Here is a 20,353-nt window from a genome sequence, read left to right as displayed (position 1 = left end):
AGTTCTGCTCTGATTTTAGTTATTTCTAGCCTTCTGCTAGCTTTTGAATGTGTTTGCTCTTGCTTTTCTAGTTCTTTTAATTGTGGTGTTAGGGTGTCAATTTTGGATCTTTCCTGCTTTCTCTTGTGGGCATTTAGTGCTATAAATTTCCCTCTACACACTGCTTTGAACGTGTCCCAGAGATTCTGGTATGTTGTGTCTTTGTTCTCATTGGTTTCAAAGAACATCTTTATTTCTGCCTTCATTTCATTATGTACCCAATAGTTATTCAGGAGCAGGTTGTTCAGTTTCCATGTAGTTGAGCGGTTTTGAGTGAGTTTCTTAATCCTGAGTTCTAGTTTGATTGCACTGTGGTCTGAGAGACAGTTTGTTATAATTTCTGTTCTTTTACATTTGCTGAGGAGTGCTTTACTTCCAACTATGTGGTCAATTTTGGAATAGGTGTGGTGTGGTGCTGAAAAAAATGTATATTCTGTTGATTTGGGGTGGAGAGTTCTGTAGATGTCTATTAGGTCCACTTTGTGCAGAGCTGAGTTCAATTCCTGGATATCTTTGTTAACTTTCTGTCTCGTTGATCTGTCTAATGTTGACAGTGGGGTGTTAAAATCTCCCATTATTATTGTGTGGGAGTTTAAGTCCCTTTGTAGGTCACTCAGGACTTGCTTTATGAATCTGGGTGCTCCTGTGTTGGGTGCATATATATTTAGGATAGTTAGCTCTTCTTGTTGAATTGATCCCTTTACCATTATGTAATGGCCTTCTTTGTCTCTTTTGATCTTTGTTGGTTTAAAGTCTATTTTATCAGAGACTAGGATTGCAACCCCTGCCGTTTTTTGTTTTCCATTTGCTTGAATAGATCTTCCTCCATCCCTTTATTTTGAGTCTATGTGTGTCTCTGCACGTGAGATGGGTTTCCTGAATACAGCACACTGATGGGTCCTGACTCCTTATCCAGTTTGCCAGTCTGTGTCTTTTAATTGGAGCATTTAGCCCATTTACATTTAACGTTAATATTGTTATGTGTGAATCTGATCCTGTCATTATGATGTTAGTTGGTTATTTTGCTCGTTAGTTGATGCAGTTGCATCCTAGCCTCGATGGTCTTTACAATTTGGCATGTTTTTGCAGTGGCTGGTAGCGGTTGTTCCTTTCCATGTTTAGTGCTTCCTTCAGGAGCTCTTTTAGGGCAGGCCTGGTGGTGACAAAATCACTCAGCGTTTGCTTGTCTGTAAAGTATTTTATTTCTCCTTCACTTATGAAGCTTAGTTTGGCTGGATATGAAATTCTGGGTTGAAAATTCTTTTCTTTAAGAATGTTGAATATCGGCCCCCACTCTCTTCTGGCTTGTACAGTTTCTGCCGAGAGATCAGCTGTTAGTCTGATGGGCTTCCCTATGTGGGTAACCCGACCTTTCTCTCTGGCTGCCCTTAACATTTTTTCCTTCATTTCAACTTTGGTGAATCTGACAATTATGTGTCTTGGAGTTTCTCTTCTCGAGGAGTATCTTTGTGGCGTTCTCTGTATTTCCTGAATCTGAATGTTGGCCTGCCTTGCTAGATTGGGGAAGTTCTCCTGGATAATATCTTGCAGAGTGTTTTCCAACTTGGTTCCATTCTCCCCGTCATTTTCAGGTACACCAATCAGACGTAGGTTTGGTCTTTTCACATAGTCCCAAATTTCTTGGAGGCTTTGTTCATTTCTTTTTATTCTTTTTTCTCTAAACTTCCCTTCTCGCTTCATTTCATTCATTTCATCTTCCATCAGCGATACCCTTTCTTCCAGTCAATCGCATCTGCTACCGAGGCTTCTGCAATCTTCGCGTAGTTCTCGAAACTTGGCTTTCAGCTCCATCAGCTCCTTTAAGCCCTTCTCTCCATTGGTTATTCTAGTTATCCATTCTTCTAATTTTTTTTCAAAGTTTTTAACTTCTTTGCAATTGTTTTGAATTTCCTCCTGTAGCTCAGAGTAGTTTGATCGTCTGAAGCCTTCTTCTCTCAACTCGTCAAAGTCATCCTCCATCCAGCTTTGTTCCGTTGCTGGTGAGGAACTGCATTCCTTTGGAGGAGGAGAGGTGCTCTGCTTTTTAGAGTTTCCAGTTTTTCTGCTCTGTTTTTTCCCCATCTTTGTGGTTTTATCTACTTTTGGTCTTTGATGATGGTGATGTATAGATGGGTTTTTTGTGTGGATGTCCTTTCTGTTTGTTAGTTTTCCTTCTACCAGACAGGACCCTCAGCTGCAGGTCTGTTGGAGTTTACTAGAGGTCCACTCCAGACCCTGTTTGGCTGGGTGTCAGCAGCGGTGGCTGCAGAACAGCGGATTTTCGTGAGACCACAAATTCAGCTGTCTGATAGTTCCTCTGAAAGTTTTGTCTCAGAGGAGTACCCGGTTGAATGAGGTGTCAGTCTGTCCCTACTGGGGGGATGCCTCCCAGTTAGGCTGCTCAGGGGTGAGGGACCCACTTTAGGAGGCAGTCTGTCTGTTCTCAGATCTCCAGCTGCGTGCTGGGAGAACCACTACTCTCTTCAAAGCTGTCAGTCAGACAGGGACATTTAAGTCTGTGGAGGTTCCTGCTGAGTTTTTGTTTGTCTGTGCCCTGCCCCCAGAGGTGGAGCCTACAGAGGCAGGCAGGCCTCCTTGAGCTGTGGTGGGCTCCACCCAGTTCGAGCTTCCTGGCTGCTTTGTTTACCTAAGCAAGCCTGGGCAATGGCGGACGCCCCTTCCCCAGCCTCGCTGCCGCCTTGCAGCTTGATCTCAGACTGCTGTGCTAGCAATCAGCGAGACTCTGTGGGCATAGGACCCTCCGAGCCAGGTGCGGGACACAATCTCCTAGTGTGCCGTTTTCCAGGCCCGTTGGAAAAGTGCAGTATTAGGGTGGGACTGACCCGATATTCCAGGTGCCGTCTGTTTCCCCTTTCTTTGACTAGGAAAGGGAACTCCCTGACCCCTTGCACTTCCCAAGTGAGGCAATGCCTCGCCCTGCTTCCATACGCGCACAGTGCGCTTCACCGACTGTCCTGCACCCACTGTTTGGCACTCCCTAGTGAGATGAAACCGGTACCTCAAACAGAAATGCAGAAATCACCTGTCTTCTGTGTCGCTCAGGCTGGGAGCTGTAGACCAGAGCTGTTCCTATTCGGCCATCTTGGCTCCACCCCCAGTGATCCCTGAAGAATATTTCATGTGCACTTTAATAAGTGTTCTACAGTCATTTGGTAGAATATTTTGTATATGTTGGTTAGATAAAATTGATTGCTAGTATTGAGTTTTCTATACACTTGCTGATTTTCTATCTAGCTCTTCTACTCTTCTCTGAGATTAGCTTATTTATATATTCAACTGTTATTGCTAAGTTGTCTAATTCTAATTCTTTTCTCAAGTCTGTAGTTTTTTTTCTGTATGTATTTTGGAGCTCTGAGGTAGGTAGGCATATATTTATAATTTTTAAATCATTTTAATATAATGAGCCTTTTATCATTGTAAAGTAACCCTCTTTGCCTCTAGTAATATTTCCTGTTTTTTTTTTAATTTGATAATAATGTAGCCACTCTAGCACTTCTGTGGTTACTGTTTACATGATATATATTTTTAAATTATTTTCCTTCCAACCTATATCTTAAAATCAAGCATATTTCTTTTTTAGACAGTGCACTGATGAATTTTTGAAACTTCATTCTGACATTGTATGCTATTTAAGTGCAGAGTTTGGTACTTTCACATTTAATGTAATTATTGACATGGTTGGATTTATATCAGCTGTTTTGCTACTTGTTTTCTATTTATCCCATGTCTTTCTTGTTCCTCTGTTTCTGATTTACTGCCAGCCTTTATGTTAAATAAATATTTTCAGTGTGCCATTTTCATACTTGTCTTGATTTTCTTAGTAGATACTGTAAAGATATAGTGTGCATCTGAACTTATCACAGTATCTTTCAAAATAATACTAACTATACTTGCTCTTGTGTTACCAACACATGTATTATAGACAGACAGATAGATGTAGATATATTACATATTTAACAATACAGTATTATAAACATACTTTATACAACCTTATGTCTTTTAAAGGAGTTAAGAAAAAAAGAGAAAATACATTACATTAAGTCTTATATATTTACCTACATATTTACAAAATTCCTTTAGTAATTTAAAAATAAATTTGATAAGGCAGGTGTCCAAATGATGAATTATCTTAGTTTTTGTCTGGAGAGGTTTGTATTTCATCTTCATTAAGAAAAAAAATAAAACAAAAAACTTTTTTTTTTTGGTTTAGAATCCCTGATTGACAAAGTTAGCTATTATACCTATTCTTATTCCCCTGTGTTTTCTCTCACTGCTTTTAAGGTTTTCTCTGTCTTTGAATTTTAAGAGTTTAACTGTGTTGTATCTAGGTGTGAATCTTTTTGTGTTTTTTTGGGGAGGATTATCGGTGCTCCTTGTAGATTAATGATTTTCATCAAATTTGGACAGTTTTCAGCCATCACTTCTTGAAATATTTTTCTTCTCCTTTTTTTATCCTTTGCTGTTAGAAATAACATTACGCCTAAATTGTTATGCTCAAAGCTGATCCACAGGTATTTAGGACTCCCTTTATTTTTCTTCATTTTTTTTTTTCTCTGTGTTCTTTAAGCTTGGTATTTTCTATTGATCTTTTTTCTAGTTTGGTGATTCTTCTGTCATATCAAATTTCTTATAGACTCTCTCTACTTAGTTTTTTTTTATTACAGTTATAATTTTTATCTAAATTCTGGTAAAATACAGAAACTCGTAACCACTCCATCTTTTTCCTTCATTTTTCTTTGTGCTATTGTTTTCACATGCAGTATTACATGTATATATTCATGTTATAAACCCAACAATGCAGTGCCGTAATTATTGCTTTAGATAACCTTACACTGTATCCTTATGTTGCTATATTCAACCTGTATTTCCACTTGGTTCGTTTTTATAACTTCTGTTTCTTTATTGAGACAGCTGAGCCATTAAATAATTAACATAGCTTCCTTTAATTCTTTAAGTTCGGTTTCCTTTAATTCATTGAACACAGTGAACCTTCCTGTTCTAAAGTCACTGTCTGACAAATCTAATACTGGTGACACTGAGAGACAACTTTTAGTGACAGGTTTTGTTCCTCTAAATATGATCACACTTTTTTTTGTCTCTTTGCACACCTTATAATTTTTATTTGAAGTGGAGACATTCTAGATAATATGTTGTGTCAGTTCTGGATTCTGACTCCTTTTCTCTCTGAGGGTTGTTGTTTTCTTTTGTAACATGCATGAATTAAATCTGTGAATTCTGTCTCCCCTACCTGGTGTGGCCACGAATGTCCCTGCTCTGATTATTTTTAGAAATTATTCACTTATTTGTTCCTTTATTTATTATTTTTCAGCCTAAATCTTAGTGCTCTGGTAGTGTTCAGTCAACAATTGGTCAGAGATTATGCTCAAACACCTCCAGCTAAGAAGGCTCACTCTCCGTTGATGATATCTGTATGAAAGTGCAGAAATTCAGAGGAGGAAGAAATTATGGTTTATTCTAGTAGAGAGGAAAGATATTATGGAAGGAGGAGGGCTAGATATTTGTCTCAAATTATTATAGAATTTATATATATATAGGCAGGGTGCTGTGGCTTACACCTGTAATCCCAGTACTTTGGGAGGCCAAGATGGGTGGATCGTCTGAGGTCAGGTCGGGAGTTCGAGACCTGCCTGGCCAACATGGTGAAACCACTCCTCGGGTAAAAAAAAAAAAAAAAATTAGCTGGGCATGGTGGCGGGCGCCTGTAATCCCAGCTACTTGGGAGGCTAAGGCAGGAGAATTGCTTGAACCTGGGAGGCAGGGGTTGCAGTGAGCTGAAATTGCACCATTGCACTCCAGCCTGGGCAACAAGAGCGAAACTGTCTCAAAAAAAAAATTATATATATAGGCAGAAAAGAGAAGAGCAAAGTGGGATAATGCTGAGAACATGTGTCAAATCAGAAGTAAGCTTGTATGTTTTCAGAGTGAAGAGGAGACTACATGTCCAGAGTATAAGGTAAATGTTGAAAATGTGGAAAACCAAATCTGTGGGGCAGAATAAAGAAAGAACTAAGTTAAAGGGTTTCAGATGTTTTCAGATGCGATTGTTGAATCCAGAGCCTGGTGAGAGAATGGAGAGAAGCAGGAAAAGCACTAACTTTAACGTATTTGGTGGAAAGAGTTCTGGATAGAAAATGAGATCAGTAATCATTTAGAGATGGTGGCACTGATAAGATTTAATACTGACAAGGGAAACGTTCATTAGTTCAACGTTCATTAGCATAAAGTTCATTAGTCTGCAAATGGGACTGAAAAATGAGAAGAAGGTGTTCATATGGCTCCCTCTTTTCCTTTCCTGCATTTTATCAGAAGAGTAGTGATCTCACGAGCCTATGAAGAATCCAGTGTTCTATTCAGAAATGGAGAAAAAAATACCTTTAGGGTAAAAAGATATTTGTACATAACAAAGACAAATTTTAAAGCTCACAACAGAAAGTTAATACCTGAAAATTTAGTATCTTGACTATCATTAAAATTTGAATTTTTCAAAATAAATTCAGTTCTTACCATGTTCCGTATGAATATAATCAATTAACTCAGCTTCCTGTGTGACTTGTCACTTCCTCATTATGTCTTGTTCTTATAGATGAGAATCTCACTCAGTCATGGACTCATATTTCTGTTGTCATGTTCATGGAAACTTTCCCATGTCAAGTTAGAAAACCCTTCTCTAGGCCAAGCCAACAAAGACCACAAAAATCTTTCTTTTGCCAGAAGTTACTCTCTTAGTCTCCCACACATAGGTTTATGGATTGACTATAATGGGAAGCAAAAATAGTCTTATATTAGGTAACCATAACAATATATCTAAGATAGTTCTTAAAATAATTTTACTTGTATATATTTTATATATATTAAATTTTGCATATGCTGTGTGTTTTATGCAAATATTCTAGTATATGCTTTCTACTCACAAAAGTAATTTGCACAGTAAAAATAATGACTTATTCATTGACATTAATAACTCATACCTACCACATATAACTTTTCTTTATCTAATAAATACAATTCAGATACAGTTTAGGGCTGTGGCATCTACATAGGTGACTACTGTGAAAAGTGCGGTTTCTGAAGTAAAGATGGTAGGAGAGATTATTAACAATAGGTATAATTTTATGCATTTTTCTTTCTGTGTGTGTGTCTATGACCAATTCCTGATTTCTGCAGTAGAAATGAACATAATTTAGAGATGGAATCACGACGGATCCTGGTTAGAACATGAATACACAATGTCTAGCACTCAGAGGATTACATTTACAAGGTGGTCTCAGTTTCATTTTTGGTTCATTAAACGTGTGAGCTTTACCTACAACACCAGGAGCCTCCACACGCAATAGCGCATTTTACAATTTATCTAAGCCAGCCCTCCCTGCCTGAAATGTTGCTCCCTGCTTCTTTAGCTCCCCAGATCTATGACCTCATATCTGCATTTTAGGTTTAAATATTGATACTTTATCTGGCCTGTCTCTTTGATGGGATGATCTGTTCAAATTTCCCTTCTGACTTGCTGACCTTTGTTTTCTACCTTCTGTTTTGTAAGGACCTTTGAAGAATTGACCACGGTTATAGGTAAGAGTTGGCCCCAGCCTTAACCCTATGGAACATCTGTCTGACTGGCCACCACTCTTCCCAATTCTTTCAATCAAGACAGGGACATTCATAAAACTATAGAGAATCAAGATTATTGAAATATAATGGTTGCTGTTTGGGAGATTTTTCTAGAATAGGTATTTTAATGCACCAGTGCACCAGCCCATGGCTCTTGAGATGATTATCCTTTAAAATAATTTACATTCTAAATTCCTTTTCATCCATAGTTGATGAAAATAGCATTTATTATTCAAATTATTGAGATTTTCCATTGGAACTAGCCAGTTTCAATTAGACTTGTAAATTTAATAGAATTCATCTGTCACATCTAGTCAATCCTGCATATTTGCCTTCCGGTAGAAACAATAGCCAATTTGCCTGCCTTAGCTTTGCAAATCTAAAACCAACTGGTCACAGAACACAGAATTTAAGATTCAGTAAGGCAAACCCAGTTAAGTTGCAAAGATTTTTAAAAAGTCAGTTGTAGTTCTTGAGGCACTATAAAACTCTTTTTATGTTCTTAATTTCTAAATTAATCTTTCTAATTATATTTGGTAAACTGTGTCTTTAAGCCAGTAAAAGTCACTTTAATTCTAGTATAACCTACTGTTCTGAAGTGAGCGGTGCCCCATGTAAGCATCTGAGGATAGAAGTGAGATCTAGGTGTGAGGAATGTTCTCTCAACTATGTCCAGAGCAAGAGCTGTTAATTCCTGTCATTAGCTGCTAGCTCTTAGATTTGATATTCACTGCCTTGGAGAGATCTGGGAAAAGAAACCTGAGCAGCCCTTTCACTATGATAAATATTTTCCTTTTTAAATTATTCAAGAGAAACGGGGTGTGTTAAAAACTAATAAATTGCCTAGCCAAGAACAAGGTGAAATGGGAGAAGAACAATAGTGAATTCTTATGGAATGTACACTCTGAGTACAACAATTTTTTAGATACCTATACATGTATAGGTATCTAAAACATTTTTCGAGGACTCACGTAATGATACAGCACCCTGTGATATAAGTATGAATATTATCCCTGTTTTACAGCTTGGAAATGGATTCATGAGGAGGTAAAAATAATAACAACATTTATTGAGCATTTACTGCATAGCAGTTACCCTGATAACTACAGAATAGGGATTATCTGTAGGCCTCAGAGGAAACACAGTAGTATTACTTTAGTGTCTATTTTATAGACCAGAAAACCTAGATGTAGTAAGGTTAACTGTCCAAAGATCAGCCAGCAGGAGAGGCTGAAGCCTCTTGTGAACTAGCAGGTTACAGGGCACATGTCATGCACGTAACCATTATGCTATACCCCATGGAAGACAGAGAATAGGATAGAATATTAATAAGAGTCTAAGGACAGGTCAAATTTAAGGTGAAAAAAATAAGCTGTGTCTAGTGTATCATTTATGGGATGCACAGAAAAGTAGTTTCTGGTTAAAAATTACATGTTCATATATATAATTGTGTATGCACATATTTTTCCTTATCAGCCTATTATTAGAAGTTTATTTCAATGGTTCTTTCCTCTCTATTTATGGAGGCCACATTTGTATTAAATCTCAAGTAGTAAACACTTGGAATGTGATATTTGCCAACTGAGAATGAAGCTGGCAAAACCTGGGAAAGGGAAGAATGGACGTGTCTGGGTCTTCTGTATCCCCACCGAACAAAAGCGTTTCTAGTCTGAAATACAAGCCTGCTATCCTGTCTTTAGCCTGCTTGCTAGATGGTCAAATCCCATCTAATTATTTAGCCTATCTTTTTCTCACCAAACCATGTGGATTCAATTTTTCTCATACGAGTTTTCCGAAAGCAAAAGCAGAAATCCCAAAGGACTATTCCTGAAACAAAAGGAGATTTATTACTTTTTACTGAAAAGGGATTTGTTATTAGGAATTGTATGCGTGTCAGCTGAAAAGACGACAGTTCCGTCTGTGGCCTGAAGATTATGTGGCCTCTACAAGCAACTCTCTCTCCTTTCATGGTTCTTCAGTTGTCATAGATCTGGCATCTGACCTCCAGGGTCCCCGCAGGAAAGAACACCCAGAGGCCAGAGCTCTGATGGTGAGGTGACAGATACACCTATAGGCCCTGGCCCTGGCAACCCCAGCCAGTTCTGTCACAGTCCTATAGCTCTGCAAGTCTTAACCTTGTTTCCATTGCTAAGTCCCAGGATGCAGCAGTTTGCTCTTAGTCCTGTCACAATCACCTTTTGAAATAACAGAAAGAAAATTCACACATTCCTAAAGTATGATAGTTCAAAAATTTATTTTTTATTATGGATAGTTTGGAAAAATCTTAGCTTTATGTCATTTTTTAAAATTTCACTTTTAAAAAGATGACTTTGTTTTAGATCAGTTTTAAGATCCCAGTAAAATTGAGAGGAAAGTACAGAGATATCCCATATAGTCCCTGCCTCCACACATACAGAGCCTCCCCCGTGATCAACAATCTCCGCTAGAGTGGTAGATTTGTTATAACTGATGAACCTACATTAATACATATTATCACCTAAAGTCTGTGGTTTGCATTAAGGTTCACTCTTGGTATTGTACATTCTATGGGTTCGGACAAATGTATAATAATATGCATTAACCATTATAGTATCATACAGAATAATTTCACTGCCCTTAAAAATCCTTGGTGCCTCCCTATTCATCTCTAACTTCTCCCTGACTTTTGGCAACCACTGATCTTTTTACTGTTTCCATAGCTTTTCCTTTATCAGAAGATCATGTAGCTGGAATCATATGGTATGTAGCCCTTTCAGATGGGCTTCTTTTACTTGTAATATGGATTTCAGTGTCTTCCATGTCTTCTCATGGCTCAATACCTTATTTGTTTTTTAGTACTGAATAATATTCCACTGCCTGGCTGTATCATAGTTTATTTATCCATTCACCTATTGAAGAATATATTGGTTGCTTCCAAGCTATGGGATTATGAGTCAAGCTACTCTAAACATGCAGATTTTAGTAGGGACATAAGTTTTCCACTCCTTTGGGTAAAAACCAAAGCCCTATTATTGGATTTTCAAGTAAGTTTTTAGTAATATTGTCAAATTTTAGAAAAGCTATACAGGACCTTTGCACATATACAATTATTTCACTTAAAACGGTCAGTGCAGCTGTATGTGGAAAATAGTGGGAATTCTTTTCAGCGACAATGTAACATTGAACATTCTGATCCTGATGAAATCTATAGCCCAGGCTTCAGAGGTTTCCTGGTGCGAGGTGTTGACCTTGTGTGCATTGTTTTAGCTTTTTCCTACTTCAATTTTTATATCCTAGCAATGATCATAGCAATCCCCATCCTTTCTTTCAACCCAGGAATATTGTTAGAAAAATGAATGAGACCGTGTATGTGTGCACATGCATGTCGTGTGTGTGTGTGTGTGTGTGTGTGTATGTGTGCACATGCATGTCGTGTGTATGTATGTGTCCTCCTCACTCCACTTTCCAATTTCCTCCTTCTCCTCCTTCTCTTTCATCTCCTGCTAATTGTCACCTGGGGTCAGTTAGAATACCAAGAGCATTGCATATTATGTGGCAGCCACAAGAAAATGGCATGAGTGTATGAGTGCGTGTGTGTGTGTGAGAGAGAGAGAGAGAAAGATACACACACACAAAGAGACAGAGATAGGGGCTGAAATATTCCTGTGTGTCACATATTTTTGTTGGTTTCTGGGTCTCACTCTGTTGACTGGGCTGGATGTAGTGGCATGATCACAGCTCACTGCAGGCTTGACCTCACAGGCTCAAGTGACCCTCCCACCTCAGCCTCTGGAGTAGTGGGGACTATAGGCATGTGCCACCATGCCTGGCTAATTTTTGTATTTTTTGTAGAGACTGGATTTTGCCATGATACCCAGGCTGGTCTTGAACTCCCAGCCTCAAACCATCCATCCACTTCAGCCTCCCAACGTGCTGGGATTACAGGCATGAGCCACTGCACCTGGCCCTTTTGTTGTTTTTTGAATACACTCTCATTTTGATGAGGTTCCTTCTGAGGTTTCTGAACTCCTCTGCCCCATCTCATTGAGAGATCCTACTTGTCAGACACGTTTTAAGCTTTTCCATGAGATAATGGCCATAACTTAATTCTATTGATGGGTACTGGTCAGAGAGACACTTTTGTTCTCCATAGGATGTTATAAGCTAAACTCTACTACATTTTCATAAACAATTTTATCTTGACATTTATATTTTGGCTTATCTCCTCTCCTGTCTCAGATGTGAAAGGTATTTTAATCATGAAACTGAAAACTTAGTCAAGAAAATGTTTTATTTTACACTGGGATTTTTTATTTTTAAGCACCGTGTTCTGCTATGAATTCATTTTGACATCCATGCCAGGCACCTTGCAGATAGGGAAATGTTTTTTATTTACTTTAGCATTTGTTTTAGTATTTCTTTAGTATTTGTTTCAATTTTTAAAGAAATACTATGTTTTGCTGACCCATTGCAAGGCAAAATTACCCACTGCAAGGCAGTTCTGGGTAATTCTGTATTTTTTAAAAAATAAAAAGATGGAAAATAGTAAATAATTTATCAATTAATTTACTTATTGATTCAAAAAGGTTTCACCGGCCATCTGTTGTGGGCAAATCACCATGACAGGCACCAGAGAGAAAGCACGAAGTAACACATGGGAATCCTTGCCTCCAAGACACATAGAGTGAAAAAATGCAAAAGAAAAATCACATGAAGAATGCAATTAAGAATTAAATATAGGTTGCTCTCATAGGAAGAAAAACTAAATCAAATGGAGGCATCAGGGAAGACCTCTCAAAGGAGGTAGCAGTGAAACTAAGTTAGGAAGAATCTGTAGGAATTGTTTACATAGGGTCATTCCTGGGGCTAAAAGCAATGACATCTTGGTGATGTAAAGTGGCTCATAGAAAAGGTCTTGGGTCAGCTCCAGGTACATAGTAGGGACCGAATAAATGTTGGTTTCCTTCTTGCCTGTTAGTCATCCAAATAGGATCTTCGCTGAATTATCTGAATTTTCTAAACCATCTAGTGTTTTGTGGAAATAAATGTCCCAGCTAAATCCACTGGAACGGCTTTGATGGGCTTTTGGTTCAGCTGCGGTAGCAATCTTTATAAGTGGAAATAGAAAAGTAATCTCAACTGACTGTTAACCGACAAAGGCCCTAATGATGTCTTTGCAGAAATTGTTTGTGATTTGGGTACTGAGATTGCGCAATCAGAGTAGCAGAGAAAATACAACAAGGAGTGGCTAAAGGTTTCATAGAAAATATGATGAAGGTGAAGTAGAAAACAATAAGCATTCGGGTAAAGAAATGTAAACATGTGAGGCACATATCCAATCTAGCAAAGCTCTGGCGATCTTGCTGCATCAGGAGACTGGCAAGTAGACCTCTTTTGTTACTTTGATAGCTTTTTTAAATTGGTAACATATTTGCATGACTCAAGCATCAAACAGTAAAAAACATGCAATTAGTGGCACATGGTGGTGTGTGCCCATAGTCCCAGCTACCTGGGAGGCTGAGGCAAGAGCACCTCTTGGTCCCAGGAGTTCCAGGTTTCATTGGGCTGTGATGTGGGCTGCAGTGGCCACTGCACTCCAGCCTGGGTGACAAAGCAAGACCCTGTCTCTTAAAAAATATATATGCATATGTAGTAATAAATCTTGTTTATACACCTTTCACTCTAATCCTAGGGTCCTATTCTAATCTCTGCTATCTTTCAGAGTATCTTTATACAATTTTAATCAATTGCATGTATAGATGCACATATTTTAATTTTCCATGTACCTGTTTATTCATTTAACAAATATTTATTGAGTGTATACTTTGCCAGGTAATGTTCAATCCAGCCAAGGGAGCTAAGGTAATGAACAAAACAGAGAAGTTCCTACTCTCCCTTACGTTCGTTCTAGCAAATGGAGACAGATGATAAAAAGTAAGTAAACTATAGGGTGTTAGGTCATACAACCACTAAAGAAAAAAATGAAGCATAATAATGCGGAAAGAGCATGCTGGAATGGGAAAGTATTTCACTTTAAAATAAGGGAGTGGTACTTGAGCAAAGACCTGGTGGAAGGGAGGGAGCAAGCCCCATAGAATCTGGGAGGAGATATTCCAGAAATAGAGTATTCCTGATCCCAAAGGCAAGCCCCAGAGATCAGGGTAAGCCTGACACCTTCTAGGAATAGGAAGAAAGCCCGGGTGGCAAGGGTGGGGTGAGCTAGGGACAGAGATGAGATTAGGAAGGTAGGGAGAGGATAGCATTGGGAAATAATGGAAAGAACTTTGAGCAGAAGTATTTTATCAATTACTCTTGAATTTAAGATGAAGATAAACTGCAGAAAGGGCAGAATCCATATGACTTGTTACAGATTAGTGAAATGATTCCAGTTAAGTGATGCTGATGACCTGAATCAGGGTGGTTGCTATGGATGGGATGGGATGTGGCTGATTTGTAGAGAAATGTTTTGTAGGTTGAGCAAAGAGTATTTGCATGAGAGAAGTGCAAGAAGGAGAGGTGTCCCAGCTAGGAAACTGGAAATGGCATTCATGACCTAGGAAAGATTTTGGGAGGAGCAGGACGGGGGGATTAAGTGATAGAGTTCCATCCCTGGACACGCTAAACTTGGAGTGCCTGTTAGACAACTTAGTAAATATGTCAAGTAGAGAGTTCAAATTAGGGAGAGGACCTCTTTAGGATTATAAGCTTGGAGGTAATAAGAATATAGACAAAATTTGAAGCTGTGACATGGATGAGCTTACCCAGGGAATTACTGTAGACAGAAGAAAATGAGGCCAAAAATAGCATCTTAGGATATTCTACAGATCAAAGGTTAGCAAGACAAATAAAGAGAAGGTGATTGAGAGGAAGCCAGTGTGAGACAGAAGAAAATCCAGGAGAGAGTGGTAGGTGGAAGAAAGACCTTCAAGATACGGAGAGTGATGGGCTCTATCAAAGGTGCTGATTGCTAGGTACGATGAGGACTAGGATTGAACCAACCCATATAGCTGTGACCTTGACAAGAGCATCTTCAGTAGAGTATTGAGGGAAAGTGCTGATTGGAATGAGTTCAAGAGAAAATGAGCTGAGGAAATTAGAAACAGCAAGTAGAGACAAAATTTTAAGTTTTGTTGTAGAGGGGGAGCAGAAGAATGGCACAGCTGTTGAAGGGAGAAGTGGGGCCAAGTGTTTTTTGTCTGATTTTTTTTAATAGAGGAAATAAGGGTAAGTGTCTTAGCTAATAGTAGAGAGGAGAAATGTGAAAGAAGTATCCTTATTTCTGTGATAATTTGGCTTTAGCTAGGAGCATCAAAATTTCCATCCACGGTAACAGGAAGAAAAGCTGAGTCAGGGCTGAGAGCACAAATGGGCAAGTGTGGTAGAGAGAGAAGTAGAGAAGTTTTCCTCATGGTTTTCTCCACCCTCAGGGAAATAGGAGGTAGAGTCATTAGTTGAGAGTGAAAAGTAGGGAGAGGTGTTGGGGTTTGAAAAAAGGGAAGAAGGTCTGGTATATTTACAATAGAGCAGGAGAGAAATGGATAGGGGAATGAGTGAGCCCCAGGCATCACTACAGGTCCGCTTGAGGATGATAATCAAGGATTGGAAATGTCACCAGTAAAGCACTTTTCAGTTGTGTTTTTCTTTAGCCAGTGTCAGCTGCAGAGTGCAGTAAGTATAAAAGGACCAATAGTTAAAGCAATTTTTACAAATGGCAGTACACTGCAGACATGAATATAATGGCATTCCTGGTAAGAATGGTATAATGCAGTTGTCATCACTTGGTGGGTATATATGCCAGGAGTGTATAGGGGTTTCATAGGGGTTCAGGGTGAGGTATTGAGTTTCTAAATATTTTCAGTTTCCCTTATCCTTTAAACATGTCTATTAGGTATATTTTAATAGCCATACCATACTTTAATCACACCTGTTAATAATTTTTAAATCAATATATTTACAGATTTGAGTTTGCTTACTTATAATTTCGCTGTTAGTTTGATTGATCCAAGGCATTTAAAGGATTAAGGTTTAAATAGAAAGTAAAGGCTTTTGGAGACAGACCAGGGATCAAATGTCAGCTCTAACACTTACTTGTAGTATCCTTAAGCAAGCCATTGAGTGTCTCTTAGTCACCATTAGATCATATATTAAAATAAAATAAGAACACCTTATTTATATGCTTCAGATAAAGTTTAAATTCAATTATGAATATAAATACTAGGCACAGCTGTAGGTATTTATAAAGATTCCTACCAGTCCTTCTACCTTAAAAATAAATGACAATATGGAAATAAGCTATTTTTTATTGCTACCATTACTATTTATTTTACAAATTTTTCAAAATGAAATAATCAAAATAAAACAATTCGAAAAATCTGCATTTATGTCTCTCAGAATTCAATATAGTAAGTATTTTGGTATGTTTATCCACATACAAGTAAATATAAATAAATAAACATAAATGTGTGTCCACATGCATTGTACACACATGCACACACTCGCATTACATCTGCTTTATTCCATTTAAAATACATCGTGACCCTGTGACTTTTTCTTTTGCTTTTCATATCATTAAAATTTTTCCACAACATTACTTCTGATGGATGTCTCAAGATCATCAGACAGATGTATGATAATGTGCACGCTATTCCTATAGGGCTGTTCTTCTTTATTAGTTTCAATTTTAATCTAAACTGTGTTAAACAATCCCACTGCTAAATCCTTAGGTTCATCTATGCTTTTTTTCCCTAGGACAAATTTCATTAAGTGAAAATTGCCAAGCAAAAAACTATGTAAATCTTTAAGGGTTGTTGTAAGTATTGTTAAGTTGCCCTCCAGAGACGTATTTAGACTGTCAGGTCACTCTCTTACATTGGATAGCAATGTCATCCATAGCAACTGGGTACTCCTTTCAGTGCTCGTGTGCCCTGCATATTTTAAGGCCTCAACAACGAATTAATCTTTACTATTGAATAAGTAGAAAATCTCATTGTTTTTCTTCAAATATGGGAGTTTTATTTTAGTTTTGTATTTTTACCTTAACCAATGGTTGTGAAAGATTCTTTCTATGTAAGGAATTTCAGCCTTCTGGAAAGCATGTCCCCAGGAATACTACATGTGTTTTCATAGGCCGTTAGTGACCTAATTGCTTTAGAGATAGTTTAAGATCCTAGACTTAACAGGAGAAACACAAAACTAAAAGAAATAATGATATAGAACTCCTATTACTAATACCACTACTTAGAATACAACTGTCATTTCTCTGGTCTAACAGTGAAAAAATTTTTAAGTAAAAAGTTTTTTTTTTTTTTTTTTTGCTTACAATTTATTTCTCTAAAAAATATTTTACCCCAATTATTTGCTCTTTTTTCCATATGGATTTATCATTTTCCATTTATAGGTATGTGATGGTTTTTAAATTTCTTTCTCCTATGAGACTTAAGAAACAAGTTTAATTCTACGAAATTCTATTTTAATGTGTCACTTACTATATTGGGGAATTATTAAATCTTCATCTATCAATCTTTTGGAAGAAAACTAGATTTCTGGGCGTATACTGGATTTTCCAGACAGATTTTTTGTGTTCTCATTGTAACCCTGTTTATTTTCCTCTGGTTGGAAAGGCCATGAGTGTCTCTCTTAATTTACAATGTTAAGTTTCCTTTGCTCTCCCCTGGGTCTCATTTCTCCCAAACAATTCCTTCAGCTGCACATCATTGAGCAAGAGGGACACCATGGATAATGGAAAGATCTACGGCAAGGCTGGCTGTCTGCCCTGTCTAAGGAGGCCGTACTGGACCATCCTGCTCTGCACATCCAGATGTGTCCACGAATACATCCATAAAACGATGGCCTGTGGAATCCTATAGGAAAATGATCCAGAGCCTGGGCGGTCAGAAGGAACAAACACTTGATTTACAAAATTAATCTTCTATATTTATGTTTTAAAGACACACAGAGGAAAAACCTTTTTAAATTCATGATTTTTCCCCCCAGATTTTAACTATTGTAATCTCTTCCTTTCCTGAGCCTTAGTCATCTTCATTATAAACCAAAAGATATAACTTGAGATTTTCCCAGGGTTTATATGCTCCATTCTCGTTAGAGTTGGAGACATGAAAATGGCAATTTGGGATGTCTCTCTAGAGTCAAAAACCTTATAAAAATATAATGTACTTTCTCTCTCTCTTCACTTCCTCATTTTTCTGGTCAAAGCTAGAAGAGGAAGATGTCTTTGAAACTACTAAGATAATTTCTAAGACATGGTATAATTGTGAATTTTATGTAGATATAAAATGAACAGCTGTCAAAGACTTTATTAGCTTATTAATTAATAAGGGAATGGGTAAATGTTATAATTGGTGTAAAAAGCAGAGGCATATGTAGGAAATTAGGAATCTGAAATGAATTTATAAATTGATGGTCTATCCATGAGGCAATAATCGGTTGCATTTCACCAGTCACAATTGATTTGCATTTCTATGAACAAGAGATGGATGAGCTAGACAGGATAGTCACTCACTTTTTGTTCTGAGCCCATTTCAAAGTCTCAGTTGTTTTCCTTACTAAAACATCTATCTCTAATATCCCATTATCTATATTAATATCCCATTATATATCATATTTTATAATATATAATATATCCCATTATAATATATATTTTTATAATATATAATATATAATATCCCATTATCCCATATATATTCCCATATATATTATAAAATATATTATATCCCATTATAATATATATTATATATTTTATATATAAGTGATTTCCAAAGGAGTTCTAGATATATTATAAGTTAATATCCCATTATATATACACTTACATAAATATATGTAATGGGATATTAATTTTTACTATACATAGAACCCCTTTGGAAATCGCTTTCCACAATTACAAGCAATAGATATTTTGGCAGAGTTTTAGTTATGGGGTGATTAGATTTTCTAGCATGTTGAGATTTAGTGGGTCTTCATTTACCCAAAGTCATTTAATGAAAGTAAAATTGAGATTCCAACCCAGATAGGTTCTGATTTTAAAAAGCCATGTTTCTGTCTCCTCCCAAAAAAAATGGGTGAAAAAATGGTGGCTCAGGGTCAGATACTAGCTTTTCACTTGTAAGGGTGAAATAAGGCATAAACGATTAGAGCTAAATAAACCTCTCTTAACCAATAATCTTCCTGAGAAGCACAATAGATGACAATAAAGCCGAGAAGCACTGGGAAGCTGAGATGCAGACCCGCACTCTCTCTGTTCAGGCTTCCCCTTGCCTTCTCAGTTATTTCCTTGGTGCCTCTAAGGATCCCCAGCAAACTGTTTCAATTCCCTGAGCTCATCCAGTCTTATCAAAGACTCATCTCTGCATTAGAACTGTTATCTTCTTATTCCAAACCCGGTGCTCATCTATGTTGTCTTTACTGAAAATAAGGGTTAGTCTTGAACTAGTATTTAAATTTCAAGTCCAATGTCTGAACCAGGCAGCCATCAGATCTGATTTAGGGAACACCTGCCCTCTTGTGGTTCTCTGAGCTCATCTGTCTGGAGTTAAGGAAACCTTTTCCAGCTTTCCTTGTGGAGACTCCTCACAGAGGAGACCATCTTGAAAAGGCTTTATGGAATAAAGCCAACCTAAAGTCCCAGTCCAATTTGCCTAGAGATGAAGGCAAGAGGTGGTAAATAGGGTGAGTAAGAGGCTCTTTAATCCAGGAATAAAGATGTAATTGTCAAGATAGAACATCTCTTTGCCTCCTTTATCAATCTGCTGCTGAGTCCTTGGAGTTTGCCAGTAATCAGGTATTGCTTTGAAAATGTAAAAGAGTTTTTCAGATACCCACAAACACATTAGCAGTTGCAAGAGCATCGGTTGGAATGGACTAAGTTGTGCTGAAAAATCCTACCACCCCCCCAAATCTCAGTGAATTATACAACAAAATTTAATTCTAAATTATTCTAGGTATTTATTTTGGTCAGGGTTCTCCAGAGAAACAGAGAAAAATAGGATAGATAGATGATAGATTATATAAATACATACATACATATATAGATACGTAGATTCATAGATGCATACATACATAGATAGATATAAGAGATTTATTATGAGAATAGGCTCACATGGTTATGGAAGCTGAGAAGTCTTAAATTATGCCATCTGCAAGCTAGAGAGTCAGTGAAATAGTTTGGATACTTGTCCCCACTCAAATCTCGTGTTGAATCGTAATCCCCAATGTTGGAGGTAGGGATTGGTGGGAGGTGTTAGGGTCATGGGGGTAGATTTCTCATGAATGATTTAGCACCATCCTCTTGGTGCTATCTTCACGATAGTGAGGGAGTTCTAATGAGATCTGGTTATTTAAGAGTATGTGGCCCCTTCCTCTCTCTCTTGCTTGCTCCTGCTTCATCTTGTGAAGTGCTTGCACCCACTTCACCTTCTACCATGATTGTAAGCTTCCTGAGGCCTCCCCAGAAGCTGATGCCGAAGCGATGCTTCCTGTACAGCCTATAGAACCATAAGCCAATTAAACCTCTTTTCTTTATAAGCTACCGAGCCACAGGTATTTCTTTATAGCAACGCAAGGGTGGCCTAATACAGCCAGAAAAGCTAGTAGTATAATTAAGTCCTATTCCAAGGGTCCAAGAACCAGAGAAATCAATGGTGTAATTCTCATTCTGTGGCCAAAGGTCTGAGAA

The 20,353-nt window shown here is 37.7% G+C and overlaps 1 long non-coding RNA gene across 1 annotated transcript in view; it reads left to right on the top strand.

Moving 5' to 3' along the window:
* LOC116481848 (uncharacterized) overlaps nt 1–17,848 on the top strand; it is an 82,476-nt gene extending 64,628 nt beyond the window's left edge. The window contains exons 3-4 of the long non-coding RNA XR_004251646.1: nt 13,498–13,599; nt 17,369–17,848. This is a non-coding gene — a long non-coding RNA (uncharacterized LOC116481848). The remainder of the gene's footprint in view (nt 1–13,497; nt 13,600–17,368) is intronic.
* Nucleotides 17,849–20,353: the final 2,505 nt, after the last annotated feature.

This window comes from Hylobates moloch, unplaced genomic scaffold, assembly GCF_009828535.3.
Source record: "Hylobates moloch isolate HMO894 unplaced genomic scaffold, HMol_V3 SCAFFOLD_14, whole genome shotgun sequence".
In the NCBI taxonomy this organism is placed as follows: Eukaryota; Metazoa; Chordata; class Mammalia; order Primates; family Hylobatidae; genus Hylobates; species Hylobates moloch.
The sequence above is the reverse complement of the archived record's forward strand: the minus strand, read 5'-3'. Positions and strand labels throughout refer to the sequence as shown.